An 8,754-nucleotide genomic window follows, 5' to 3' on the forward strand; every position below is an offset into this window, starting at 1 on the left:
GGGTCGGACTAGATGATCTACCTAGGTCCCTTCCAACTCTAGCTACTATGAAACATTTAAAGTTAGTGCTGGGTCATGTCTACACGTGCATTAATGCAAGTTAAATAATCACATCTAAATTTGATACCTGCATTTGCAGGTATCAAATTTAGGCCTGATTAGCCTAGTTTCACCATTTTAATGCACATAAAGGGTGTGCATGTATAGATGTGTGCCTGTAATGCATATTAAATTAGGTTAATGTGCATTTAATATGCCCTGTGTAGACATGCCCATAATAGTTAATATTTGAACATGGCACTTTCTAGAAAGAAAGGCTGCTGACAGATGTGAACCCTCTCCCCAACCCCCCCCCCCCCCCCAAAAAAAAAAACTATCAAAACAAAACAGTACTTTACTGAAAGAGGAAATACATTGACTCAATTCCCCAGCATCTGTATAGACCAGGTGCTTCAGTTGGGCTTTTTGGCACTTTTATCTAATAGCTGATTGAATCAGATATTACATGAAAGTGCCAAACCCCCCCTGCTGAAGTGCACAATCTGTACAGATTTTGGGTGAGCTGGGTGAAACTAACATGATGCCTTTTCTGTGCATGCATTACTTTCAGCTCAGTGTGCCCCTGCACTGAGAATAAAGTGCTTATTTCTCCCGCCCCCCAATGTCTGTAAGCAGCCAAACCAGCTAGGTCTGAGTCTGCCTATAATTTCTTTGATGGCCTCAAACATGGTCATAGTAAATAATTCCAACCTAGAACTTCTGTCTTTAGCAGTCTTCAGCTTAATACCCAAACCAATAACATTTCCAAATTTCATGAGGGAATGGATCTTTGGGAAGTATCCAAAGTCTGATCCTTTAATTTTTTCCATTGACTTCAGTGGTCTTTGGATTGGACTTCAAATGAAAAGTATCAAAAAGTATGAAAAGAATGAAAAAGTATCAACCACCTCTGGAGACTGCATGCAGGTTTTATTTATAAATTTATTTCTTATTTCAGTTGGAATATTCACTTCTTCTGAGTACTTGTGAAGTACAAATTTAATAGCAGACAAAGTCTGAGGGAAAAACAAGTACTGCTTATTTGCTTCAGGTTCATTATTAGGTATATTTATCTTTCATCCATTTTGTCGAATGACTCACTTGTAAGATTGTAGCCAATACATTTAGTGCAGTCAACCAACTAAAATTATTTTTTTAAAGATAGGCATTACAGTGGCCTCTTTTTTTGGTTGGCTGGCCTTTGAGAACAGATCATATTTGGATATGCACTTATTAATTTCTTGAATCTATTAAATATTTCCTTCCTGTAGAATACAAGATAAAATTTTTAAAAGATTACACAAGATAGCTGACAAACAACACTGAGCAAACTCAGTGAACTCAACTTTATGAAACTCAGAGCAGATGAGACTACACCCACATCATTTTGTAAGATTTTGGGTATTGTAGTCAGAAGTTTTCAATGCTTAAGTAGCGTTTAAAATGGACCCTGTCTGGCTGGCACACTGGTGCCCAAGACTGCATACTGATATACCAAAAAGGGCTATATTTGAGATGATAGCCCTTACCATGGTGATGACCAGGTATAAAAGCAGACAGACATAAGGGAAGGAAGTGCCTTTTCTCATTGGTTTGTCTGGAAAAATTAGCTTTTAAATATCAGGACGTCCTCAAAGAAAATACCGCTAGATACTTTTGGGGCAATGCTGGCAGTACATACAAATATTACATGGATGCAAATTTCCTAAAGAAAACCCTGGACGCTGTTGGAAATGATGGTTCAGTTAAAATCTCTCTTTCAAGTCAATACTGAATAAGTGATTCAGTATGATGTTTGTTAATATACAGCTGGAGATCCCAGCTTTTGGAAAGTCATAAATCTGAGGCCTTGATCCTGTTAAGTTATATAGTCTTATGCTGTAGAATTTCATCCAATTTTCTTTGAAATCTTTCTGGGCACATCCACATGTGCAATTAATGTGACTGAATATACTCCACTTCAATTTGAGTTGGAGTAAACTAATCCCAACATCACCATCTACATGTATGTTTAAGCACATTAATTTACTGTGCTGCTGGATACCACTTGTATCTGGCGGAACTATCTGGCAGTGCAGTAAATTAGTCTACTGAACCCTAATTGCCATGCATGTGTAGACAGTGATGCTTTACTGTGCAGCATATTAGTCTGCTGCACAGTAAAGTTTCTTGGGTAGACGTGCCCTCTGTTTCCATGTAAAAAATGTAGTGTTAAGCATATGAGAGACAAATAACTTGCCTGGGACCCCAGTAGCCAAGAACTAAGACAAAGGAGTTCTTCAGTGCATCAAAATGTACTTAGCAATTGATAGCACTCTTCTAGCACTGAGACCACGAGGAAATGTAGCTTAGACCCAATCTCAGCTCCAAACATACCTTCATAAATGTCAGCTGCAGAAATTCAACATCCTTCATATACCTCGGACAATACAGACGGTTACCAATAACCAGCCTGAATTCTTGTTTGGGACTCTTGCAAATTATGAAATGAGGCCTTTTCTTTATAGAGCATGTGTATTCTGGCAGGAAAAAAAACTTCTTGAAAACAACAGGTAAACATTCTTTTAACAGAACCTTCTTTTCTTTCCTTTCACCTATGCATACACAAAGTTTCATAAAATGCATTAATTTAATAGATAATCTTGGCAAGCTGGTCTTAAGTGAGCTGTTTGGCAGTGAAACAAACTCTTGTGAACAAACTCTTCCAAGCTGACTTGCGACAGTTCCCAGACTTACAAAAGTTCTTCCATTTAGACTGCCAGATAAACTGAAAACTTCAGAAGCAAGGGAGTATTGAATACCTTGCTGAAACAACCATGTACAGCAATATTCCCATTGAAATGAATGCCTCACACTCTTGTTCTGAATGCAGTTGGCTTTGGGTGTCCAAGGGAAACATCAGCAGAGAAAGTAAATAGATGATGTAGGGAACAGAGAAAACATTCTCAGGTTAGTATAGATGGGTCCAAACAACAAAATTTGAAACTAGGATTGAATTTCTCTAATTAGAGAAAAATTGGAGAGTTTTTAATATGAGGGTTGGGTTCAGGCCCATTTTTATAGGGTGAGTGTTTTTTTTTTTTCCTCCAGATTTCACAGGCAGCTGCAAAGTATCCCATGTCTTTCCCAATTTGAAGATTTGTCAAGATCCAGATACCCCAGAGAAGGCTTCTAACTGCCTGGTTTTGATTAGGGAACTTCTGACAACAGAGAAGAAAAAGTGGCAACATAACAAAAGTGTGTTTTCACTCTGTCATTTTCAGGGAAGGGAGAATAAAGAAAGGGAGAACAAGGAACAAGTTGTCTTTCTGTACAGTAGCCGCTAGAACAGGGGTGGGCAATTATTTGGGCCCACAGGACACATAGGGAGTTTGGGGGAGCAGTTGTGGGCTGGTTCGGTACCCTGCTCCTCCATACAACAGCTCACCAAACCTTCCTATGTAGGATGGGGCCATGGGCAGGTGGGGAGCTGGAGTGGGTGCGGGCAGATATATTGTATTGTTTTTTTAAATGGTTGGATGCAAATGAAGGGAAAGATGATGGTTAGCTTATATGTCAACCATGTGGAAGAGATATAGATAAGTGGGACAGTAACTTCCTATTAGGTTGCTAGCCTAGAACTGGGGTTCATTTCCTGATCCACCACAAGTATCCAGTGCATCTTTGAGCCAGTCACCATCAGGCTGCCCCTCAAACCCAGCACTTCAGCCTGTCCAGATCAGCCACTTACCCCAGTCTGCCACCTCTCAAACCAACTACCCAGGCTCAGCAAACCTGGCCAGAAATCTACATCTAGGTCTGGCTACCCACCCACTTCATGCCCCTGCAGTGGTGGGTCAGGGTCAGCAAACCCCTCACTCCCTCCCCTATAAAACCCTGACCAAGAAGAGGAAGTGTCTAGGCAATAAGGATCAGTTCCTATCTAGAGTGCTTTGTTGGTCCTATGACTTGATCTGCCCTCCATTTGATTTCCTGGCTACCTGATCCAGCTTGCCCTCTGACTCCATGCTCTGTCACCTCCTTTGGATTCCTAACTTGGTTTACCCCTAGACCTGGTTCTCTGCGTGATCTCCTGGCTACCTGACCTGGCTTGCCCTCTGACTGCGCTCTGCCTGACCCTCCAGTTTTCTGATTCAGCTTGTTTCTGGACTGATTTCCTAACTTCCTAGTGGTCTGCACCTCAATTTTACACTTTCCTCCCAATCCCAGCCAGCCCTTCAAACACCCAAGCGACCCCCAGGCTTGGCTGCCCATGACCTGGCATGATAGTCACTCAGCCCCTTTGTGCCCAAGTTCCCCATCTATTTGGTGCTCAGACACTATAAAGGTGGGGGATACATAATTGTGGGTACAGTGAAATGCTACAACTTGTTCCATAGAAAAATAAGATACAACCTTCTACAAGCAAGCATAGTCAGGAAGAAATCCTTTCAGCAGTATGCAGTGCAAACCTGTGAACCACGTGGGGCCTATAAATCAAATGGCCAAGGTCACAGAAAGCTGAGCTGAACAGTTTGGCCTTGGCAGGAAAAAGTGTTCAGCTGAGCTCATTGCTTACACTTGTCACCGATGGGTTCATTCCATAATGAAGACAAAAGCACAGTGTCCTGTGTGAATGTAGATTCTTAGCTCTTTGTAGCAGGGACTATTTTTTGTTGTGCTTCTGGGTAGCACGTGGTGTCCTTTAGCTGCTATAGACTTAAAGAAATACAGGGAGCACCTACATGAAACTCTAAGAGTTGCCTAATTAGTCCCACAGTAATGTGTCATTGTCTACACCAGCAGTGCTATTAGGCCAGAGTAAACAAATTAACTCCACTGTAGGATAGTACTGCCCAACACAAATACTATTCTATGGCAGAGTTATTTACTTCACCGCAATGTACATGACTGGGGCTGGCTGGGGCCACATGCCCCAGCCAGCACTTCTGCAGCATGCTGAGCTGGAGGGGGAGCAGTCCTGGGCTGGCAGGCCAACCCCTGAGGCTTTACTGCCCTAGCTCAATGTGCTGTGGTCCCAGGTGCACATGTAAATTCTGCACTCCGGAGCAATAAACTCCAGCTTGAACTGTGCCAGTTTATTGCATCATATTAATATCATGTGTAGATGTACCCACACAGTCTGAAGCAATGTTCCTCCTCCATGCTGATAATATTTATTTGCTGACTATTTTCACATATTAGTTCAGCCAGTGCTGAAGGTTCTGTACCCCAGGAAAACTGTCGAACATGCACCCTGTATTTACTCACTTAAGAACCAAAAAGAGAGAGTGTCAGATATCATAACTCTAACTCACCTGCCTAAACCACACACAAATTCATGCAAAGTATAGGAAAATTGATGTTTTGTTGTTGCAGACTTAACAGTCTTAACTCTCACCATTGAATTATTGATTTTAATGTAATTTTTCCTTGGCTTATCAAAAGATTGCCTTTTATGAGATGCTTTGAAATGGAAGGTATTCTCAGTATACTAGACAGCCCCTCTCCTCGGCTTTGCCTATGCAGTATTGAGGTACTGCACCAAGCTAAAAAGCAAAGGCATTCTGTGTTGAGCCAGAATCTCTTGGTGCTCTCTAGCCATTAAGGAAAGAGCTCACATCACTACCCAACAATCCTGGATGAGATAAGGGGACCAACAGCTCTCCTTACTGTCTCTATGTCTCTGGAAGCAACTACACAAGAAGTTTTACTGTGCATTAGACTAACCTAATGTGCAATAAATTGTCACCGTCTACATGTACATGAGACTAACTGTGCATTGCATTAGCCTAATGTACTGCTTGTTAATACCAATATATACAGGTACTAGATAAGTGGTGCATTTGCTAATGTGCCATAGCACACGTATAGACGTTGACCAGGAGCAATTTGCTTTTGGACAGCCCAGGGAGCAAGGAGCCTGCGCCTCCCTGGCTAAGCCTCGATGAGGGCTCCCTGTGCCAGCTCCAGGGACAGCTGTCTCCCTGCCACATGGGGATTGGGACCTGCCCAATCTCCATGTGGCTGGGAGAGCTGTGCTGGTTCCAGGGACAGCTGTCTCCCTGCCACCTGGGGATTGGGATCAATAATATGCAGAAAATTCAAGTGCATTAATTGCACATATAGACGTGCCTTCTATCCGTTAAAGTTGCTGCCCTGCCCCTCCTGGGGAAGTAGTCATGGAGCTGTCCCTGTGCTCTCCCGAGTATTAGGGACTGAAATTCTGCCTGGTCCTTACGCTTTACTGATGAGGTAGCAACAAGCCAACTCTGAACCAAAGGAAGACCAAAGTACAAGCAAGAAATCACAATTTCACTTGTAACTTAGGGATATTTGGTCATCTTCACACTTGGCAGATCCAGTCTCTTTTGGCTCCAGACTAAATAGTTAGGCCAGATCAATTTTCCACACCAAAGTGACAAGGCTACTAAAACAGAGCTGTATAGTGAAAGCTGGTTTCTAGCTTTCCATAAGAACACAGAAAAACCTGGGTCACTGAATCCAGTCCCTTGCTGTGGCAAGCAACTACGTCATATAATCCTTTTTATAACTGTACCTAGAGATGCCAAATTATCAAGCTCAACTAGGGAGATACTGCCACGTGTCCTTAACACAGTACTAGTGCCCTCAGTTGCTCTCTGCACCTAGTCCTCATGGGCAGATAAAAAGAAAAACAAAAAAGTTCTTTCCAAGCCTGGGCCCCTCAGAAGTGCTTGTATTATCTAAGGCACTTTTGTGACGTTATACTATTGTGCTCTAAGCTGATATGACAATCTGACAGTGAGGAGTGCCCAGTTTGGTGTTCTCAGACATACCCTCTGTAGTCATTGGTTGCAACCAACTGTCTTGAACACCAGTTTGCAGAAACCAAACACATTCCCAAAGTCAAATGCATAAAGCAGTGCTATGGATAATATCTGCTAGGCTGCACGTTTAACAATGTGCTGGACAAACATAAAGGGATGACAGGAAGAACTGAGGTTTGCCAACTTCTCCCCCTGCCCCAATTGCTTTGTTTGAGCAAAGGGAGACAGGAAAGTGTTTTGTCATTTCCTTCCATCTGGTCCCCTGTGTCCTGTATACCTATATGCCAGCAAATTCTTCTACTATAGGCCTGACGAATCCAAGCAAAAAAGTATTTCTGCCAGAGAAGCCTATGCTGGTTTCCTCCATGAAATAAGTTATACAAATAAAAGCATTTTTTGTGGGTATAACTGTTTACACTGGGACACCATAGCCCTGTTGGTAAAAACAATAATAATAATTAAAAAAAAATCATTCCCCTAACTGACTTACCTCTGCTAATATAATTTTAAGCATAGACCAGTCTTAAATCTAAGCAGGGGCTGGATTTTTCAGTTCTGGGATTCCTGCTGTGGCTGGTAGGATAGATTCTCAGTTCTCACTAGTCAGCAGGAGATAGTGAGGAGTTACAAAACTGGGTCTGCTGAAAAGGAAGTTAATGAGACAGAAAAAGCCTGTCACTCCCTCCTCCTCCTCCTCCTGGATACTTTACATGTTGGATTTTTTTTTTTAACGATAACAGATCACTTACAACTTCTCTGTCCTAAACATACAGTAGGCCTGTATTACCTAGGAGACTATTTCTTCATCATTTTCATAACAGTTCCTTCTCTCTGGGTGATTCCTAGATTATCAGACACAACCCCTCATCATGGAGGAGGTTGCGTGCAGTAAGTGTAGGCCTGTGAAAGAAGCTGTGTAAAATCGTGCTTCCCCAGCTGGGCCACAATGCCGCTGAAAGCTCCTGGGAAGCAGAGCTGCTATGCCTCTCTTCTGAGATGGGATCTCTGGCTGACCACAAAGTATGGCAGGGCACGAAGGGCAGGGGTGAGGGGGCCTTGTAACCCGCCTTCCTGCCTATACATCTGTGAAGCGCCCTGCCAGGTTCAGGCCTTGGCTGCATGATTTTCAGGTGGCCGTACAATACCTAGGATCACACCTAAACACTGTTTGCCGGAGTGTTGTCCATTCCCAGCATTTACTTAACATAATCCTGCTATCAAGCTGCAAAGAAACTAAAACTGTGTAACCTAAAACTTGTCCAGTTGCTGTGGGAGAAAAAATGGGTAGAGCTGGAGGAAGTTAGAAGCCAGAAAGAAAAACAAGAGGCACAAAGTGGGTCAGTAGTGAATAACAAGCAAGGGAGGGGAGAGGGAGGAGCAGTATCTCTAGAGGAGCTTACCTTGGGGCCAGAAAGGGCTGGATCTGGATTGACCAGGGAGGAGAGGGAGTCACCAGGGCCGTCTTCCCCACACTCTTCTCCTCTCCCTCTCTCTGTTTTTCTCCTGGCTGTCTTTTCCCTCTTTTACGACACTCTCCCTCTCCCAGGTAAGTGGTAGAACAGGCTCTGCAGCAGGAAGTGAACCATGTATGCAAATTACAAAGCAGACGTGGAAAGCCTCAGCCTGAGAATCTCCCTGTGGGGGAGTGAATCAGTAACAGAGGAAAGCCAATTTGAAGTTAAAAAAAAAATCCCTCAAAATGTCATTCCCCTAGGAAGCCAGGCTGCTTTCTTTTAAACTAAACAGCTAAGTAAGAGTAGGGAAAATCCAGCCTGATTTCAAAGTACACTGTGCAAGACTGGAAAAGGCACCTCTCATTTTTGTTTCATTTTGTTAAAATACACACTGTCACCCTTAGTATATCAGGATTGAGACCTCCCAGAAACTTGCAATGTTAACTAAACAATTCCTTGATTTTAAATATGGC

At 42.8% G+C, this 8,754-nt stretch overlaps 1 protein-coding gene across 2 annotated transcripts in view; it reads right to left on the reverse strand.

The window, feature by feature from the left end:
* Nucleotides 1-8,413, reverse strand: part of TRAF3IP2 (TRAF3 interacting protein 2) — a 54,500-nt gene extending 46,087 nt beyond the window's left edge. For both annotated transcript variants that reach the window (XM_019537926.1, XM_019537925.1), the window contains exon 1: nucleotides 8,228-8,413. The gene's annotated coding sequence lies outside the window, so the exon portion shown is untranslated. The remainder of the gene's footprint in view (nucleotides 1-8,227) is intronic.
* Nucleotides 8,414-8,754: the final 341 nt, after the last annotated feature.

The sequence above is a fragment of the Crocodylus porosus genome, unplaced genomic scaffold (genome assembly GCF_001723895.1).
Source record: "Crocodylus porosus isolate Cpor-Errol unplaced genomic scaffold, CroPor_comp1, whole genome shotgun sequence".
In the NCBI taxonomy this organism is placed as follows: Eukaryota; Metazoa; Chordata; order Crocodylia; family Crocodylidae; genus Crocodylus; species Crocodylus porosus.